Source organism: Myodes glareolus, chromosome 24 (assembly GCF_982192425.1).
Source record: "Myodes glareolus chromosome 24, mMyoGla1.1, whole genome shotgun sequence".
Lineage (NCBI taxonomy): Eukaryota > Metazoa > Chordata > Mammalia > Rodentia > Cricetidae > Myodes > Myodes glareolus.
The window spans coordinates 21,748,625-21,771,163 of NC_142049.1; positions in this window are offsets into that span (position 1 = coordinate 21,748,625).

Here is a 22,539-nt window from a genome sequence, read left to right on the forward strand (position 1 = left end):
ATATAGAATGTAAAACTTTAAGAATATTCAGGATACCAAAAATATAAAATTATTAACAGACATTAAAATTAATATCCTGATTTGTACAAGTAAATACAAATGCATAAATGCAACAGAAAGACCCACATACGCAAACATTTGATAGAAAGCAGAAATGACACCTTAGATCAAAGACAGGACGGATTTCATTAATAATAAGTGATGCTGGACCAAGTTCTATACACAAGCAAAATCAAAATCAATCTTGATCCTTGCTTTGACATATAGAGAAAACTCAATTTTACACAGACGTACATGATAAAGAACACTTTCTCCAGAATTCATTTTAGTATAGAGTTTCTTAAGAGCAACATGTAACAAAGTATAAATTAAAGCTAAACATTTTAGATACTATAGGAGATTATAATAAAAACAAAAATTTAAGGAAAAAAAATAATAGAAACACAACTCATAAAGGGAAAAATTAAATATACTGAGTACTCAGAATATGTGATTATGTGCTATGAATTTGAATATTGTGTCTATTTAACCAAAAACAGATTAATATTCAAATTACATAGAGGATAGATGAAAAAAGAGAAGATGTACAATTTAACAAAAACCAATCATATGAAAAATGTTTCAAAGGCACTTTGAAATACATGCAACAATCAGGAGGAAATGCAAATTGAATCCACAATGATATACCACTTAACACACTCAGAAAATGGATAAAATTAAGAGGATTAACCAAATACTGGTCAGTTGTAAAGAAAATGAAATTCTGATGAACTGTAAATTAGTGGTCTATGATTTGGAAAACTCAGATGATGTCTATTAATGTGGTTGCATTCATGCTTCATGATCCAGAAGTTCTATTCTCCATAAAAGATGCATCCAAAGGATATACAGGGTTAGACACACCAATAAACGTGTTTCAGTAAAAACATGACAACTTTACTCATGATAGCCCAAAACTAAAAATAGTATAAATGCTCATCAATGTAGAATGGATAAAAAGGAATTGCTAGGAAGTAATGGGATGGATGCGTTTCTTCTACTTGTAAAACGTGACTAAAACTCATGAAAATCTTTTCTGAGCAAAATAACCACACAAGTTAACTGGTAAAAAGTACAAATGCAGTTAAAGTTAACCTATGACAGTGGCCGTCAGAGGAGGGGCATTTTTGACAGAAAATGGTGGTAGAGTTGAGCTACAGTGATGGGCAAGACTTGGATTGGGGAACATGGGTCAGTCCTTGGAAACTGGAGTGAATGGGTTTTAAGGCTGGGGGGTCCCCAGAGGCTTCTCTTGGGACGTGTTGTCTTTTCCAGCCTCAGGATGGTGGTTCCATACTTATCACCCTGGGAGAAGCATTTGTCTTAAGCCACAATTTGCTTTCTTTTTCACTAAATATAGATCGTGTAATTCAAGCCACACAGGATTTATTGACAAATGTAGCATATTAGAGAGGTGTATGGAGCACTCTTCATTCTCAAGTTGCTTATGGATCAATGGGTCTTTGTCTGCTGGTTTGAAAGATGACTCAACACCAGTGTCTACCAATTACAGTGTATGCATTAGGTGCTCTTAGGTAGACACTGCTCCAAGAGCTTGTCATCCAGATGTGAACAAGGTTTCTTCTTTCAGGAAGCTAGTGACAGAAATGAGTAATAAACAAATCAATAAAGATACCCAATAAGTAAAATATGATTAGGTAGTGATGAGTCTAACAAAGAAAAATAAGAGTCACTGCAGAGCAACAGTGATTGACATTTAAGACTCCCTCTCTACCTCCCCTCTTCTCTCTGTTTGGATTAAACTTCTGAACTTGCACACGTTAAGACGGTCATTTAACATTGAGCTAAAACCCCAGATCAGGACTGACAGTTAGGGTTCTCTATAGAGATGACAGTTCAGTAAAGCAATAAAGGCAGGGATGTAGCAAGCAATATAAATGTCTTGGGAAAGGGAAGAGAATTCGAAACACAGTGAGTAATGAGCCCAACGTTCCTTTCTTCGTGAGTTCTCATTACACGCAAATCCACTTCCTTAAGTCTTCCTTTCCCATCAGGTACTGGCAGCCCCGTTAGGGCACAGCCTAAAGATGACTTATTCACCAGTGATTTCCAAGACCTATCATATCTAGTGCATAGACTAGATCAGTAAGTATTCATATAATGAAAACCTCAAAAAATTGCGTATTTCTACAGTCAAGTTTCTACATTCACAAGTTCTCTGTCCCTGGTTGTTGGTTCAGACTCTGAGCTCCTATGAGCTAGGTTAATTGTTTCTATGGGTTTTCTTATAATGTCCGTGACTCCTCTGGCTCCTACAATCCTTTCTCCCTCTCTTTAGCAACACTTCTTGATCTCACCTTAAGGTTTGTCGGTGGGGTCTCTGCATCTGTTTCCATCAGTTACTGGAGAAGGCTCTCTGATGACATTTAGGCTAGGCACCAATCTGATCACTGGAGAAGGCCAGTGCAGGCTACATATCCACCATTGTTAGGAGTCCTAGATGGGGTCATCCTTGTAGAGTCCTGGGAATATCCCTTGCATCAGATTTCTACCTGACCCCGAAAACACTGTCCCCCATTTCCTGTCATCTTTTTCACTACTCTCCCCCTCCACCCACCCCATAACCTGATCCCTCTGGATCTTGAGGTAGATTGATTCCAAATTTTCTGAGAAACAACCATATTGATTTCCAAAGTGACAAACTGTACAAGTTTGCACTGCCACCAAAAGTCTAGGAGAGTTCTCCTGGCTCCACATCCTCTCCAGCATGAGCTGTCACTTGTGTTTTTTGATCTTAGCTATTATGACAGGTGTAAGATGGTATCTCAGAGTCGTTTTGATTTGCATTTCCCTGTTGGCTAAGGGAATCAATATTTCTTTACGTATTTCTCTGCCATTTAAGATTCTTCTTTGGAGAATTCTCTGTTTAGGTCTGTATCCCATTTTTAAATGGGATTACTTAGTTCTGTGATGTCTAGTTTCTTGAGTTCTTTATATATTTTGGAGATCTACACTCTGTAAGATGTGGGGTTGGTGAAAACATTTATCTATCCTGTAGGCTGCACTTTTGTCTATTGATAGTGTCCTTTGCCTTACAGAGCTTTTTAATTTCATGACAACTTACTAACTGTCAATCTTAGTATCTGTGCTACTGGTATTCTGCTTAGGAAGGTTCCTCCTAGGCCAATGAGCTCAAGGCTATTTCTCATTTTCTCTTCTATCAGGTTCTTTCTAACTGAATTTATGTTGAAGTATTTGATCCACTTGGACTTGAGTTTTGTGCAGGGTGGTAGATGTGGATCTATTTAAATTCTTCTACATGCCACCGACATTCAGTTATGCCAGCATCATTGGTAGAAGCTTTCTGGGGTTTTTCCGTTGTATAATTTTGGCTTCTTTGTAAAAAATCAGGTCCATAGGAGTGTGGTTTTATGTCTGGATATTCTATTCGATTCCACTGATCAGTGTGTTGCTTTATGCCAATATCATGCTGTTTTTATTATTATAGCTTTGTAGTGGAGCTGGAGATCAGGGATGGTGAGAGCTCCAGCAGTTCCTTTACTGTACAGGATTGTTTAAGCGATCCTAGGTTTGTTGTTCTTCCATATGAAGTTGAGTATTGTTCTTTCAGGGTATGTAAAGGATTGTGTTGGAATTTTAATGTCCATTGTATTGAATCTGTAGATTGCTTTGATAAGATAGTCATTTTTACTATGTTAATCCTACTGATCCATGAGCATGGGAGATCTTTCCATTTTCTGATATCTTCTTCAATTTCAATTTCTTTCTTCAAAGACTTGAAGTCCCTGTCATACATATCTTTATGTGTATATATATATATATATATATATATATATATATATATATAATATCACTTACCCCAAGATATTTTATATTGTTTGTGGCCATTGTGAAGGCTGTTGTTTTCCTGAGTTATTTCTTGGCCCTTTTATCATTTGTATATAAGAGGACTTTTTTTTAAAGTTAAGCTTGTATCCAGCCATTTCGCTAAAGGAGTTTATCAGCTGTAGGCTTCCCTCGTAGAATTTTTGGGTTCTTCTTAAGATAAGTCTTAACAGATTTTTAAAAATGAAAAGACACCCCCTGTAACTTATCAGATCACTGTGAATTAAAGTTGAAGTTCAACAACAACACAAACCACATAAAAACCTACAAACTCAAAGAAACTAAACAACCCTTAACTGAAATTTTAAGGAAGAAATTACTTCTGAACACACTTTTCTTCTTGTCATTGCTCTCTGGACAGTATGCCATGAGAAGCCTTTATGTATATGCTTTATATGTTCGTAATCAAAGCATATTTCAAAGCATGAAGGAGAATGTGAGTACATTCTTTGCAAATTCGACATCCTCTCCTTTGGGGGACTTGAGCATCTTCACATTAAGGTATCGACAGAGATCTTGAAAACAGCCTTATGTAATGCCAAGAGAAGACTACCCTATGTTTTCTAGATTCCCTTGCCTGCTGCTGGGATTTATCTGTGTGTTTGTGCATTGGGTCCTACACTATTTTAATTACTATTAACACTCAGCAGTGGTTATGCCTCCTAACCCTCCTAGGAGGGGTAATTCAAGCCATAGGCAATGTGCTGGAGGTAACAGTTCAACACAAGTAAAAATAGGTGATGGTGTCATTGTCCACGTGAAAGCCAAACCCAGGTCGGATGGTAGAAGCAAATAGGCTTCATTCCAGAGGCAAGATTAGCAATGTTGTCGAGGTCTGAAGAGTTAAAGAATCCAAGTGAGAAACTGGTGGGATAGCCTAGCCTGTCAGGATGCAGAGCCGCCTGTAGGCCAGTCATCAGCATATATCTGGTTCAGGGTTTGCCTTGGAGGTGAGCCTCGAGAGAGCATTGTTGACTCTAGAATGTCTGTGCTATTTTCGGTCCCTAAACCTGAAAGGTGAGTATTAGCGGCTGTGATGTGAGCCATAGTACAGAGTAGCTGAGATTGTATGTCTCCAGTGCTGGGTGGGCCCCTGGTTCATCTGATCCTCCTGCCTCAGCAACCCGAACAACATGGATCATTCCTCTTGCCCTGCCATTGAACCAGTTCTGGTCAGCGGCCCGAGGCTTAAGAGTATATTTAAAAATTTAGACAGCTATCTGACACGGCTCTGGGGCAATGACCCAAGTGTGCCCTTTGGCAGGAACTCGCTGGTCCACCATCCCAAGTGAGGATAGTGTTGCTGGCTGCCCCAGATTTGGTGGGCAAATGAGGAGAGGTTAGAATGTCACTGTTCTTGGCACAGAGAGGATGCCCAGGCAGATTTAGAAACCTCATTAGTCTCAGCAGAGGTGAGGCATAGATTTCAGTCTTCACAACAGTTTAGGTTTATGTGGCGTTCTCTCACCAAAAGCTTTCAACGTCGTGGGTAAACCTGGGTTTACCTGTTTCTTTTGTAGTCAGTGTTTTGGTATAAAGCTTAACTCTCTCCGAATTTCCATAGCCCAAACCAAGCTCTATATGTTCTCAATTAGACTATATAAACAAACTGACCCATTTCATAATTCAAATGCATTCATCCCCAGACCCTTTCTCGGATACCAAAATACATGATTCCGAGACTGTTATGGCAAATGGCCTACTATTTACATGTAACCTATCAACTTCAAATCATATCTAGATTACTTCTGGTATCTAGCACAATGTAAGTACTACATGAACAATTCTTAGGTCATATTTTCATTTGTATTATTTATGTTGCTATATTATGGTTTCCCCTCTAATATTTTCAATCCAGTTTTGTTGAATCTGCAAAGGCGGAAAGCACAGATACAGAGAGTCAATTACGCCCTATTTTGTATGCCTGATGTTTATACTTTGATCTTTCGTGGATCGAGACATAACAAGCAAGCGATAAAGTTTCCCCTTCTAGACATTTTTTCCACTGGCAAGCATGGATGGTCTTCCCACAGAGGGAGCAGCACTTACCAACGTCGGCCTGAGATGAAGTCTTCGGAAATGAGCGAGTTGTGAGCCTCCAGCGCTCTCCTGATCTGAGCCTAATTATCTTCCCTCATTTGTGCTTAGATTTGCTTCTTTCTCAGAGAATAGATTTCTCCCGGGGCCTAGGATAAAAGCAACCTGGCACCTTCCTAGCGTCTCTCTCTTCCTCTTAGGAAAAATAAAACCATCCTGGGTAGATGCTTTGTGGACCATGGCTAAAGAGCAGCCAGAAACAGCACTCCCTGGCCACACTGCAGTCCCAGCCTCAGCTTCTGGCTTCCTGTCAAACACCAGATTGTGACCTTCTAGAGGGCAAGAGCTTCACCGCGGTGGATGGAAGAAATCAGAGATGAATGAAGAAACCACAGGAAATGGAGAACATCCAGTTTGGGGCAGCAAGGCAAGGTGTGAAGTTTCTGGGTTCAGGAAAGGCAGATCTTCTAAAGTCCAGTCCTGCACCCCAATTAATAACCTTTACGGGTAGCTTCTCCCCAACTTTGTCTACGTCTCTTCTTCCTTATGGAGGAGGTATACTGCCTTCTACTCGAAAGGTGGTGAACATGGCACGTAATAACACACATAACGTGTTGTTGATTGCACAGCACCTGGGTCTGCCAGTGATGAGAAAATGCTCTGCTGAGTCTGGTGAAACCTCCAGTTCTTGAATCTAGGGATGATCAGGACCTGTCTTCAATTTATGCAGGCTCAGATAAGTAATTACAGAAATGTCCTCTCTCATACATCTTAGCAACTCTCAGTCACCTAATTACTAAAGTCTTCATCTACTGCCCATTTCTCAAGGCAGATTTGTCCTTTCCACTGAATCATTGCCTCCTACTCCCCCTTGTTTATTCCTGTGAGCAATGCTTTGTTCATGGCCTTACTGACCAAATAACAAAAGAATTCTATGGATTGTCGTATGCAAAATAACTTTAAATCTCAATGAATTTTATCTTCCATTCTTAATCTGACTGCTTTTAACATCTCTTCCACCCCTTATGAAACAGGGATAACCAACTATCTATCCTTAGAGTTTATATATGCTTGCTAAAGCTAACAAAAATGGTAAGCTGTGTATGGCAGGCAGAAAAGATCAGACACAGAGGACACGGCTAATCAGGATGAGACAAGAAGCAAGCAAGCTAAGGCAAATGAATGCATGTCCAGAGCTTCCGAAGCAGTAGAGATGGTGGCTGGGGCTTCTAGAAAACAAATTGCAAAGTAATTGATAGAAAAGAGCTCTCTAGATCTTCATCTTGACCAAGCACCTTAGCCTCTGGATAGAAGAATTGAATCATTGCCTAGGATAGTCATTACTGTGCTTGTTCTGAGAGATTAAAAGCATCCGAATGTTACTAGAGATTATGAATCATACCCAACACCCGCTAGCAGTTAGTTCATTCTTAGAACCCAATTAAAATGCAAAGCCATTAAAGTAATGTCAGCGGATTCACCCCCAGATGGCCTATTTTCTGAAGACAGGGAGATGTATGAGAGGAGAACTGGAAAAAGATGATTAGCCATATGGCTGAGGTTCCAGGAAATCCTTGTCATGAGTTCAAAGAGGGATGGGGCATTCTCGACACACCCTTGAAAGTGGGCAAGGCCATATTCCTAACATCCTAATGTTTATCCATTATCTCAGATTTTTTATTTAAACCCCAAGAGAGGTCTTTGATCTCTGCGTACTCCATTTCCCATGATGCCCTATCTTATATACATAGGAAAAAGGAAACAAAAATAGGGATGCCATCCTTTTGCTGGACACAGGAAGAGAATTTGTGAGAACCTAACTTCTCAATCCCATAATTACTGAGTGAAGAGAAGACTGCAGCTATATTATCCCTCACTTTTTAATTTATTTGGATCTTAATTGTTTAATGAACCTTTCTTATGACCCACATTTAAATCAACCAAAAAGAGACAAATGTGCTCTAATGATGAAGTTTAAAATAGCCATAATACTATCGGTGAAGAATCAATAGACATCTCAGATAATGAGTTTCTCATAATTACATCCCCACCATTAATCAGAAATACTTACCAAGTACTTGGCCGCTCTAGACAACACCCTCCCCCAACAGTAGCAGGGTATTGACTGCAAAGAGTCCATATAGCATGAAAGCAAAGTAAGGTAAAAGAATCCGCCCAGAAACCACTTCCTGAGAGAAGAGATAAGGGATGTGTACCACTTAGAAGCCCCTCCCACTCTCCCAGGAGTGAGTTAGCAAGGGGTGGTAAGAGGCCAGGAGCACTCTGTCACGGATGACCCTCCACATGGAGAGTATGTCAGGAGCAGCATATGGAACTCAGAAATAAAATTCTGACTGCTCTTTGAAAGAGAAAACACTATTTTTCCGCCTGAACTAGAGCAGCACTTCAAGTGCTGCCCCAAGTAGGGGAATCTATAGTCACCGACATGAGGATGACTAAGAAATTTACATGTGTCCAAAGCCATTGCAAGGGATCTGATCAATAATGAAGACAATACACCCAGGAGTTCTCAGGACCACCACTCATATAACCTAGGGTCTCAACATCATAGCATGGGAATAGATTTCAAGTGGTCCCTTCCTTGTGGGATGTTCCATGTAATCCCAAGTGAGAGGGCCTAGGAAAGCAGCAATGGAATGAATGGGAGGATGAAGGATGCTGGTAGGGAGGAGATAGAAGAACGTGTACTCATGTAGATCTGAAAGTATAGATGCCACACTATTACCATACATTCATTCAACAAACATTTACCAAGTGCTATGAAAGCCAACACCTGCCCTGGCGATCCAGTGGGAAACAAAGCCAACTTCTTCACCCTGTGACCTTTCAGGCTGGTTTGGGTGACAACAAACATACGATAACAAAATAAATAAATAACATGCTATTAATCCAGGTAGTATCAAGTTCTATGAAGGAGATAAAGGCAATCAGAGAGGAATATAGCTGTTGAGTGTCATTTTTCCAGCTCGGTTACCATGAGAATGAGCGAAAAATACTAGTATTACAAACAGAAAACATTTTATTTAGTGAGCAGAATGACTAAGTTCAAAGAATTGGAAGACATAGCCATTGGAGTGATGTGGTATATACTCAGAATAGTTTTGTTAACGTATGTAAAAGGGAGAATTTTTGCTAAGCAATTCTACTTCCTACAAGACATAAACACAACACAACACAACACACACACACACACATTCTTATCTGGTACAATTTGGTAGCTCAACTCATGAATGATACCCTATGACAGCCATAAAGTGAAGTCACCAAAATAATATTAAGTTCAAAAGAGGAAATTGTTCCATACCTTTCAAATCTCCTTTTAGCCCTGGAGTTTTCTAACTAACCAAAGATGGTTAGCTAACAGTTCCAAGTGACCAAGAATCTAGCTGATCGTTCATTAGAGGTTTTACTATGACTTCTGATAGACAGTATAGACAGGGACCATGACTGTCACAATCATTAATTGTTGCCAGAATCTCAGTAATGTCTCCCACCACAGGGTAGGATGCTCACAAACATTCAGCAAATGAACAAATAAGGAAGGAAAGTAGGGAGTGATGAATGCTTGCCCTTAGCTTGCTTTTTGTCTTTTGCTTAGCCTGAGACCCTAGTCCATGGAATTGCCCCACTCACGTTTAGGGTGGGTTTTCCCACCTCATTTAACATAATCTAGATAATCCCTCACAGACACGCTCAGAAAATTCCTTCTGTGATGATTCTTAGACCTATCCAGTTGACAATTCAGATTAGCCAACACACACACACACACACACACACACACACACACACACACACCAACCTTTTGAAAATACACACACACCTTTTGAAAATAGAGAAAGTAAAAGTAAAACAGGAAGGAACGTTGTGATCACAAGTCTGAGAACAACAGGCTCTTGTTTCTATCTCTCCATCTTCCTTCCTTCCTTCCTTCCTTCCTTCCTTCCTTCCTTCCTTCCTTCCTTTCCTCCCTTCCTTCCTCCCTCCCTCTTTCTTTCTTTCTTTCTTTCCTTCCTTCCTTCCTTCCTTCCTTCTTTCTTTCTTTCTTTCTTTCTTTCTTTCTTTCTTTCTTCCTATCTAACTCTCTCCCACACCTGTATCACTTCCTATTGACTTAGGGCAACTGAGAACTGAAAATAACATGCCTGAATAAGAAAAGGAAAAGTACTGGACTCCTAACTTCAACTGGCAATGTAAGGAACCTAGAAGTTACCACCCCAACCTACCAATATGGAAGAAGTTGAACAAACTGAAAAGCAACACCATTCTTTAATACAGTAAGAGAAGCTAGGTCGAAGAAGGCAATGCCCCTTCCCCTGGGTGGGAGAGACAGACAGGAATGCTCAAGGACAGAACAATGAATGAGTCTAACTCCACTAATTGTTTGTTTTTTTTTTTACTCTGCAAAAGACATGGACTGTCAAGAGAATAAAAAGACAAACCACAAGCTGGAGAAAAAAAAATATTTGCCAAAGAATGGCCCAAATCCAGGAAACTGACAACATCAAATGCTGGCAAGATAGTGTAGAGCAACAGGAACTCTTATTCATGGCTTGTGGGAATACGAAATGCTGCCGCCATTCAGAAGATAGTTTGGCAGCTTCTTACTAATCATACTCTTACGTTACGATCCAGCCATCATGCTAGCCAGTAATTCCCCAAACTATACTAAAAGTGCCTTTTATTTCATAATTGCCAAAACAGAGACACAAACAGGATGTCCTGCGGTCGGTCAATTGGTAAATGTTGCACATCTAGATAATGTAAAACAAACTACCAATCATAAAGGAGGTGGGATAAACCTTTGGGCATATAATGCAATGAAAGAAGCCAACGGGCAAAGACTGTGTCCTTGTGACTTCAACTATGTAATATCCCGAAAAGGGTAAAACTGTGAAGACAAATAAAATATTGGACATTACCAGGAATTAAGAAGAGCAAGGGATGAAAAGGCAAAACTCAGAAGATCTGTAGGACAATGGAAACATTCTGATACTATAATATAATCATCCATACTCATCATTGCATGCTTGTTCAAAGCCATAGAATGCACTGAACCAAGAATGAAGTCCAGTGAAACTATGGATTTGAGTACTGATGGTGTATCTGTGCAGGCTTACCAGTGGAAAAGACCACTCCATTTACTTCAGGGATGGTGACAATAAGGAAGGCTAGATTTGCGTGGGAGATGGGAGCATGAGACTCTCTCTATTTTCTACGTTTAGTAGTGAAGCTAAAACTGCTCTATAAATAAAATGTCTTTAAAGCAAGAAATAAATATATCAACTTAAGGAAAAGTGCATTTTCCTCTCAAAAATGCATATAACTTAGAGATAGATTTTTCTATGTGATATTTTATCATTATCAATAGAAAGCCTTGAATGTAAAGTTCAAGATGTCGGTTCCATTGAGCTTTTACATCTGCATCCCAAAGAGAAGAGCAGAAGATCACAGCTTACCTTTTTCATGGTAGTTTCTTGAACTTGCACACACTAGATCTCTTTATATTCTCATGGAAAGTGATCGCGGTCGGCGCCCAGCTTCAAGGAGGTCTAAAAAATGGATTTGCTGAATACCCATGTACTTAGCTAATACGTGGGGTATAGACATGCATAACTGATGTTTTTGTTGTGCCATCCATGGTTTGGAGAGATGCTGAGCTTTTTTCTGCTTTTGGCATCTACTCTTGCATCACCCAGGGAAAAGATAAATGATGCCAACCACCAAGTCTTCACAAAGCCTAAAGTGTTCCTCCTGACTGCAACACACACTCCCTTGCATATCCAGGGCTGGCATACCCATACACCTGGCTTTTGGTCTCAATACTCAGTCTTCCCCCTGCTCCTCCTCCTTTCCCATCCTTCTCCATCCCTACTCCAGCTCCTTTCATCGTTGTTCATGGTCCCACATCAGGAATCTTCCCTGTAACTAGAGACCTTTCAGGTCTGACCAGACTACAGAGAGCTCCAACTTGATGGTCTTCTTGAATGGGTCTTGCATTCATTTCTTACACTGACTGCACATCCAGTCTTGCCCCTTCAATCTGCTTATATTCCAGCAGACATGGTGTAACTGAAGTAGAGATGTGAATTCATTTGGATCTCAACACTGCCTTTTAAATAACAAAAGGAAATGCACAAGTACCCAGAAAGCTGCCCCCTTTTTCTTCTTTTCTCTTTGTTTTTTTTTAGGAGAGCATGATTTGTCTTATATGCATAAGACCCTAGACTCAATGCCCAGTACTGAAAGAAGGAAAGTAGCTTATGGCTGAGAAGATGGGCAGTAGGTTAAGTACTCATGGCAAATATAAGGGACTGAGTTTAGAATACCAGAACCTATGCAGTGCTGGGTGCTGTTGCATGCATCTCTGTCCTCAGCTCTAGGAACTGAGTTTAGAATACCAGAACCTATGCAGTGGTGGGTGCTGTTGCAGGCATTTTTATTCTAAGCTCTCCCCAGGAAGGATGGGAGGATACATGGGAGACTCCATGGTCGCTCAAGTGTCAGACAGCCTAGCGTGCACAGCACTAAACATGAGATCCTGTCCCTAACATGGTGAAAAATGAGGACCCACATCTGAGATTGTCCTCTGATCTATACATACCCACTGCAGTGTTCCCATGCACACACACACACACACACACACAAAATAAATTAATAATAATAATAACAACAACAACAACAACAAGTTTTAAATGAAATCTAGAGAGTTAAAACATGGCATCATCAGGCATGTTAGTAAGCCAGTGATAATTTGTCATTTTATTTTATTATCTACAAATCTAAATTTTGATGGGAAAAAGTGTATTAATTGGATGGCAGTCAATAACTAGTCATCGATAAGCATAGAATGACTAATCCAGGTCTGGCTCTGCCTCATAGAAGAGAGAACCCTTTAGTTATCCCTCCCTGCTTTTGGAAGTAACATTTTATGTTATTGTACAAGGCATTTTTAAATGTATAATCGAATCATTGCTTTAATGGAAAGAAGAGACAGAATTAGGGAAAGGGCCTCCCCCCCCCCACACACACACACTCTGAAATTTTTCCTTTCTTAAAATGATATATCTTATTATAGAGTTAGAGTGTGGTGCCCAGAAAATGTGCTTCTTGTTGGATGGCTCAGTTCATGCATGGCAGAAAACATGATTCTGGAGATTCCAGTCTTGTACAATAGGCAACTGCCAAATACACTGAGGCCAGCATCTCTCTTTGAACTTGTCTTCATCTTATTGGGCCAGATATCTTCGTTCACCGTCTGGATATGCAATGCTACGCTTACGGAATGGCAAACAGAACGCATGCATTTGGTGGGGCTCGTGTAACTGATGAGTTTAAGGTGGCGAAGCAGCCCTTGGAAAGGGTCTGAGTGTTGTGATTCACTCTTACATCATCTTTCCCTTCTGCGTCTGCCTCCTCCAGAGAACTTCTCCGAACGCACTACTTTTCAAAGGTCCTTTGAGTCCGAGTTATGTCCCTTGGTGATTATACTGTGCTGAGATCGGCCTCGAGGCTACCAAGATGGTTTTGCTTACATTTATTTGATTTAGATGGATCCGTTCTGCAGACATGGAAAAGCATCTCAAAATGGCCTCTGGCAATGTATGTGTTTGTAACCCAGTTTAAACACAAGACATAGCGGCTCCTCCACTTGCCAGCAGGCATTTGACTGCAGAAGCAGCTGGGTCCTGGTTTTGTCTGTGCCCATTGTAGCATAGGACAGAAATATGAGTGAGTGAGCACACAACCAGGAAGTTAGCATACGAGGTGGGGGCTTAAAGAAAATTGCATACCTTTGGGTGTGCTGACTTTCTAAACATCTGCCCCACAACTCTCCAGACTAGAAACAAGGGTCTTTTTCTGGTTTAGAATAATTCTGATGTTATTAGAATTATTTGCTTTACCAAGGTCAACTTTTGTAGTGTTGTATTTTGATAGTACTGGGATTTGAACCCAGGGCCTAGACTAATACTCAGCTCCTACACTATGTCCCCAGTTCTCAGTGCCAATATTTGTATAAGTTAGATAGTTTAAAGAGTGATGGAGCTTCCTGAAAAAGATGATATCTGTTTTTTTATAATTCTTATTTATGTGTGGGAAGAAATGAAGAGATCAAAAAGGCATTCAGTGAGAATTGTTCTTTGTGGTTTTTATCCTGGTGGTCGAAGTGAAGGTTACCATCCTTACCTCCACCGTTGTTCTCTGAAGGTCCCCTGGGAGTCTACCTGGGAAATAGTCTGAGAGAGAACAGGAAAAGAGGTGAGGAAAATGTCCCTCAGCAGAGAACAGCAAAAGGAATAATAGATACCAGGAAGAATAGGCCAGTGAGTCTTCGGAGAAGGAAAGAGATGCATGGGAAGGAAAGGAGGCCAGAGGACTGCGACTAGATGATGCATGATTCATATAAATAATGAAAAAGGCAAAACATGAGTTTTGAAAACAGTTTTCAACATTATTAAATCAAAGTTAGGAGCTACATGATGAGAAACTCAAAGCTTACATTGTGTTCTTATTGCAAGAGGGAAATAACCTCAGTCAGCAATTTCTCCTCTGCTGCCAGAGACCAAAGTCTATTGGAAAGAGAAATCAAGCTATAACTATAAAGCTCTATCATCATCATCATCATCATCATCATCATCATTTCCTACAAGGCTGCTAATTGGGAACAGGCACAACACTAACTTCCTTATTGTTGGGAGGTTTAGCGTTGTCTAGGTCCTTCTCCAGCTTAAGAGAGTTTCCATTTCTCAGCACATACGCTATAACTCACTGGGGGAGATCTGAAGGGAGCACAGAGAGGTCATCCAGGTCAAGTCCAGGGATTCTAGGATGTTGGCACATCAGCATCCGGAACGAATGGTCACTGGATACAAAGGTTCAGTACCGTTATCTGTCATGACAGGCCGGGATGCACCTAGGAAGAGTGATCAAACTCTCTGGGTCCTCGTCAAATGGCCCATCAAAGTAACACAGCTCCGACAAAAAGATTATCTTTGTTTCCTGTCTGTGTCCAGTGAAGACACTGTCTAACATGAAAGCAGGCCCTACTTCCCTCAGACTGGTGTGGCTTGTGGACAGGAAAAAGACACGGCTGGGGCTAACAATAAATGACAACAGGATCATGGTCTGATTACACTTGATGAAGATGGCACACAGCTTTGTAGACCCTGAAACCTAACAGAATCTTTAGAAATCAGTGCACACCTTAATGCTTGGAGCTCAATGACTAATGAGTCCAAATGTCATGTAGGACCACTCAGAAGAGGCATTGAAACAAGCACCCACATTTTAGTGTTGGTAACTCTTCTAGTGTGCTCTTCCCTTGGCTACCATTCAGCCTTTGGGAACTAAGCAATTATGAAACGACGGTATGTGTTATCAGTGAGAAAGATACTTAAGGGTCCTGAGGAGGGAGAATATGATCAGGATGAAATAAATAATCCTTGGAAGATGCCTCAATATAAATGGGTCCCATATTGGAAATATTTAATTGTCTATTATTTATAATATAATATAATAATATAATAGATGTCCAATAGATTTCTTCTGACATCCTCTGTCTCTTTATCCTTCCCACCAATCCTACTACATCACTTTCTTCTGCCTTTATCCCACTCTGTTCTCTGATTTTCTCAGGAGTAGAATTCGTGAAACACTTTAGACGCAATAGTAAAGTGGTACTATCTATGTCCGGCAGTATTTAACATAATCTTAGTCCTCTAACAACAGGGATGGATCCTATGAGAACAACATATAAGGACTGGCTTCTGAGTATAGGGGCTAAAGGAGTGAAGGACAGGAAAAGACTAATTAAATGAAAATAACACATCAAAAACAACGTGACTTGGTGAAGGGGGTAAAGCCTCAGTGTCAAAGGTACTGTTTTAAAACTTCCTATCAGCTACTTACAGAGTGGGTGACCTTAACAGAGTCATTTTGTGTATCTGACCTTCAATTTCCTTGCCTATAAATGGAGCATAATAAAAAGTAATGTAAATGTTATAAACTATACATGTCTATAGATCCTGAAATCTAACAGTATCATTTGAAATCAGCACACACTTTATTGCTTTGAGTTTCACAAAGTACATGGCAAATATATGATAGATGTAAATTATTTTAACATCATTATTGTTGTCAGCACTGAGGGCAAGAGGCAGACGTCAAGTTTAATTAGAAAAATCTAAAGAAGTAGAAATATGTTTTTAAAAGTTAATAAACAAATAAATTAAGAATTGAAACAACAGTGAGCTGGAGATTCCTAGGTGGTGTGACGTCAAAGCTGGACTGTTGTTCACACTGGCCCCAAGTCACATGATGTATCATTGAGACAGGCTTATTCAAAGAGCTAAGAGGCAAGCAAGCCTCTCTATCAGTGGATAAGACCTGGCTGTAGTCTGACCTCCCCAAAACCTGAACAGAATATGTGGTACCCTGTCTGATGAGCATACCTCTGTGCTGACACCATCAATCTCCTTAGAATGTTGCCTCTGTGAACATGAGACACAGGAGGGGTTCTGCCTTTGGCTAGGCACAGGGCAGATGTTAAACATTGTTAAACCACTGCTCAAATCTGTTAAAAAAAATCACTATTAGAATTAATGAGATTCTGGGTAAGTTTATATTACAAGCGTTCAATCTTTCCTTCAGATGTTTATTTTCTTGTAAATAAGAAAAGACATTGGGGAATAGGGTAATGTGTCTCCCTAATGAGCAGCTATTGGACTTTCCCTTGCTATCCTGGTTGCCATGAGCCAAGAGACTATGAGTCAGATTACCCGTATGCCAATACCAGCCATCATGAGCACTCTGTGAACGACTCAAGAGAATGATCTGAGGAATCTGGTTTCCCTGCACCACCAGATGAGTGTAGCTCTCAATCCTCATCAGAGAAGCTCTTCCTCCCACCCACAATATGGCACTTAATATACCCACAACTTTTCAAATTACAGAGGATAATAGACTTTGGAATGCCGAGTCTAACTGGGACATCTGGATCACAATGCCTTCCACTAGGCTCAGGAATCATCTCACAAGAGGGGTCAGAAAGACCGAGAGAGCCAGAGGTTGTGGAGGACTCTCATGAGACTGTGCTTTCTGAATACGACAGGTCCATCGTACACATGAATGTATAATGGTCATGGTTGTCTGAAGACCTGCACAGGACCAAGTCAGCTAAAAGTTGAATATGAATATGGGAGGGACTTCTGAAGTCCCAGCCTTATCTGAGGAGTTGATAACCTCTGTGTGAGAGAGAGTCAGGGTTTTTCAGGAATGCAGCCTTGGGTAGGCTGCCCAGGCTCCGGTGGATGGCTCTATATCTACCCATGTACCCAGCAATACCAAAAAGACTCAGCAATCTTTCAGGACAGAGTACATGCTGCTGGAAGGGAAATACTGAGGAAAGTACCTGGGTAGAGTTCTAGAAGGATCAGCACACTGTATACATGTATGAAATTCTCAAATTAAAGAGAAAAAAAAGACACAAAGAACACACACCTAACAGCCCTAGCTCCTGAAAGCATAGCCACGCCAGGAGCCAGTTTGCACTTGAGAGTTTTCATTATCACAAGTCTAAGTGAACTCAACATGACTTCAACCATTTCCACCTTTGTCAGAGAAAGAACATGTCCCTTAATGGCCTAGCAGAAGGACTATCATCACTGGGGTTAAAGAGGCAAGGCTGCATGCATGAGACAGACGTTGACCCTTTGCATGTGGGTGACAGTTGTGCAGCTTGGTTTGTCTGAGGGGCCCCTGGCAGTGGGACCAGGATCTATCCCTGGTGCATGAGTTGGCTTTTTGGAACCCATTCCCTATGATGGGATGCATCTCTCAGTCTTAATGCTGGGGCTGGGGGAGGGGGGGCTTGGTTATGTCTCAACTAAATGTGCCCAACTTTGTTGACTCCCAATGGGAGGCCTTACCCTTTCTGAGGAGTGGATAAGGGGTTAGGGGTGGGCTGGGAGAAAGTGGGGGGAGGGGGGAGGGGGAGGAGGGAGGTAGGGAGAACTGTGGTTGGTTTGAAGAATGAGGAAATTTTTTTCTTCTTTAAAAAAAAGAGGTAAGGCTGTGATTGGTCTGAATACAAACCTCAAAAGCCGTGAATGGTACTAAAAGGCAAAGATATGATTGGTATGTTTGCTCCAAAACAAATGGCTGAAATTGGTCCAAATACCCCTACTCAGACTATATAGTAGATGGCTCAAACTTCCTCAGTAAATCAGATAGGAGATTCTCCTGTGGTGCTTTTGTTGATGTTGTGACATCAGGCCCAACAACAGGTTTCTCTCTAGAGGTCTCTTCTTTCCTGTTTTTAGTAATGTGTACTGATCAGGCAACACAAAGAAAGAAGCCATGGAGAACAGCACAGAGGCTCCCCGATGGCAAAGGTGGCAGAGTGGCAATCGTGGGGACAGTTGAGCAGTCGCAAGGACAGGCTTCCAAAGGCAAGGCAGCCCGGTCTTTGACAGTTTCAGGAGCAACCGATTAATATAAGCTGGATAGAGGAGGAGGAAAGACAGCAGAAGAAGAAAGAGTAGAGAGATCTCAGCTTTGAGATGGATAAAGGCTACATGAAGAGTTAGGGGACAGACCCTGGCCACTGGAGGAGTTCCAGAGAGCTGTCAAATGAGACTGTGGCCCCAAAGGTAAAACACAGGTTGCTGTCAAATGTTGAGGGATCTAATGCGAAAGCCAACCTGGAAGTATGACAGCTCCAACCAAGGACTGAGGAACCACAACCTCCTAGGGCTGCTTACAATTCTAACCACAGAGGATCCTTATACCTGGCTGCCGTCTCCCTCTGTTGTTCCCAGCTACCTACTGCTGTCACTCACTACCCCCCAACATCCACAGAAATGAAAGCAGCTTAAGACCAGCACTTGAGAGTCTCCTGCCTGCCCTGCTGTGATCTGCAGAGCATTGGAACTCTATCCCACGCAGTGTGTTTGTAACACATGCAAGCTAAAGAGCAGATCCTGGGATCTGATCCTCTTGGTAACAGAACTAACCTCAGCTAACTGAAAGAATGGTTCTTAGTGCTTTGTTTACTGAAGCATAAGAGCAAGAGAAAAATCTTATCCAAAAGTGGTGGAGAGGCTCTGAGGAAAAGTCAAAGGGACAAAGAAGAGGCAACTAGACTCTTATGTTAAGTACTTAGTTTTTTTTGTTTGTTTGTTTTTGACACAAGGTTTTGCTATGTAGACCAGGCTGCCCTCAAATTTATGGCAATCCTTCTTCCTTAGTCTCTGGAGACTTCTACACTCGAGAAAAATGTTGACTTTGCCAAAATGAACAATAGACTTTAGACAATCCCTGGCCTTGGCCAAGAATCTAAACCCTTCTTTTCTTCTATTTATTCTATGTAAAAATGGAAATGCATGAGATTGCACTAAACACCATGTTGACCAGTAAGCACAAGAAAACCACTGTGCTTCTGGAGGGGATTATGTGATAGCTGAAGATTAATGAAAATGCTCAAACATTTATTTTCTTCTACAGGCCTGGCATCGTGTTAAGTGCCTGTGTTTACATTAATGGCTTCACTTAATCTTCATGGCAACCCCATGAGGGCAGCGTGCATTATCACCTCCATCTGACAGAGGACAAATTTAACCAGGGAAAAGTTGAGTGATGTCCCCAAGTTCGCGGGACCGAGACAAGGAAAGGATGGAAGTCAAATATTAGTGTCTCAGCGTCTCTCCTCGGGAAATTCCGGCTGAGCACCTGTGAGGTCCCAGACACTTAGCAAAGTGCCAAGGGCCGAGCATGATTGAAAGCACCCAGTCTTTACTTTCCACACACCCAGAAGGTCGAAGGGGACTTAGTCACACAAGTTGTCTAAGTTTCCGTTGCTGTGACAAACAGGGTAACGGTAAGCAACTGAGGGAATAAAGGGTCTGTGTCATCTTACAGCTTCACGTTATGGTCCTTCATTGGGGAACCCAATAGTTTCAAAGCAGGAACTGAAGGCAAAACAAACAAACAAAAAAACTCTTGAATGCATGGCTATTTCACACAGCATTACCTCAGACAGAAGAATTCATTTCACAGCCCGAGGAGGGTAGCAGGAACCATGGAGAGTGTTGCCTACTTTTCTAGCAGGCAGGCTTATTATGCTCAGCAAGTTTTCTTTTACAGTTACGGTCACTACATAGGGAGGGATGCTGCCCAGTTGAAGATGGACCATCCTACATCGATAAACCATCCAAGACAATCCTGACATATATACCCTCAGGCCAATTTGATCTAGGCTCTTCCTGAATTGGGATTCTCTTCCCGGATAATTCTGTGTTCTGTCCACTTCACGGACCCAACCAGAACACAAACCCATGTGTTCAAATAGCAATCAATCAACGAAGAGTGTCATTGTAACATGAGGGGGCCTGTTTGTTTGGGGGTTTCTTTCCCGCCCTGCCCCCAAGCTGTTTAGTCCCAGAGAAAAATCACACTGAGATCTCTATAAGTTATAAAGCTGTTTGCCCCGTTAGGTCAGGCTTCTTACTGACTAATTCTCACATCTTGATTAACCCATTTTTATGATCTATTTTAGCCATGTGGCACAGTACCTTTTTCAGTGGGGCAGCTCACATCCTGCTGCTTCTGTGATCTGGGCTGGAGTGGGGGAATCAACTTCCTCCTCCCCAGAATTCTCCTGCTCACTTTGCATCATTTCCACTTCCTGTATGGTTTCCCCACCTACACCTCCTGCCTGGCCAATCAGCTTTTATTTAAAACATGATTGACAGAATACAGACAATTCTCCCGCACCATGTCATGACTGTTGGGAGCCCTCAGCTGGGATTTAAGTGATGCCTAAGTGAAGTTGGGAGGGAAGTTAGGAACATAAACAGCAAGTCCTGTGCGGGAGGCATCAAAAGAACCACCTTGAGGGATACAAGAAGGAGCATGAGTGAACCGAAAGGAAGACTGATTAAAAGTGGAGATGGAAACAAGAGAGGACCAGGCTGTCCAGAGTCTTGTGCACAGAAATATGAAGAGCTACCAAAGGAGAAAGGTACCACAGGTCTTCCTTACGTTGCCAGTGGAAACAGGGTCTTAAAGGGAGGGAGAAAACAGAAGATGCTCGTCCTTGCTTGGGGCATTCACCTAACTGGAGGCAATTAACAAGGAGGTAAAGGTATATGTTTTAAAAAATTCTGTGAAGTCCTTCAAAGGGCTCCACATGGGTTTTAAGATGTTTTCCCAATGGAAATCGTTCACCAATTCTCATTCTTTCAGAGAGACACAGGATAATCGTCTGTACTCAGTGTGGTGGCTACCAAGAGCAAACATATGCACATATCACACACTCCAGGGCCTCTCTGCAGATGCCCGGCACTGCAAACCACCAGAGTTTTTCATGATGTGTGGAAAGTTTCTCTCTGCTAAAGAATCCCAGGCCCTTTTAGATATATATATCCTCCTCAGAGGAATGAATGAACAAAAGGAGGTAAATCAAAGGGGGATTTCATCTCTCTTCTGTGTAAGCATCATCTCAAAGATGGCTACAGAATATGAGAAAGGGCTGGAGAGTCTTGAACTTGCAACATTGCTAAGAAAATCCGAAATATTGCACTAAGGTGCTCGAACGTGAAATTCCAACTTCATGCTTGAACATGGCATTCCAACTTCACAAATGCTAACAAGATTCTCTTCGTGAGACGTTCATTTAAAGACTTAAGAAATGAATTCAGTACTCTAGATATCAGAAAAATCTAGGCCTTTCTCATGGACCTTAAGAGAAGCAAATTGGAAAGAAAGCCAGGAACTTTCTAGAAAATGGGTCTTCAACATTTGTTGGACCTTGTATAAGAGAACAAGCTCAGATAAAGGTCACTCTCATGACCCCAATATGCTTCCTTCACAGGTTCATCATGTATCGCTCTCCACAAACCTAGCAAGCTAGCTCATGTGGCCTTCAGATGGAAACCAAGCCTTTAGAAAGCATTGATTGACATCTGTGAGTCTGGGCCCCAATCAACCACCCTAGTTTCTTCTCCCAATCCTTCACTATACTTTATATGGTAGTTAAAAAATAAAACAAATATTTTTACACCTTCTTCCAAACTCTACCCTCTAAAATCTTAAGCCCAAGATTCCTCTCTTCAAATGTGGTTAACCTTCTGACTGCAGTTTTATAAACAGACTATGGTAGAAGCGACAGAAAGGACATGGGTCTCTTTTGTGGAACCCTTGTTCTGGGGGTAGTTGGCTGCCATGCTGTAAGGGGACTTTGGCATCAATGTGGAAAAGACTGTGTGGGGAGAAAGAAACGGCTCTGACCAACATCCATGTGGTGCTATTTTAGGGCAGGGTCCCCCAGTCTTAGGATTTCAGATAGCTACAAACAAGCCCAGGAAACATCATTAGTATCCCGGAGCCATAAGAGATACTAATAACATTTGGAACAGCCAGACTGCTCCAAAGTTCCTAGCTCATTCAAATATAGATAATAAAGGTTTATTAATTTAAACCTTTGGGTGCTGGCATGTTTTCCATTGCAATAAATAACTGACTAAACATATAATAATAGCAAAATCTCATTAGCACTTGTTAAATTTACTGGAATATACC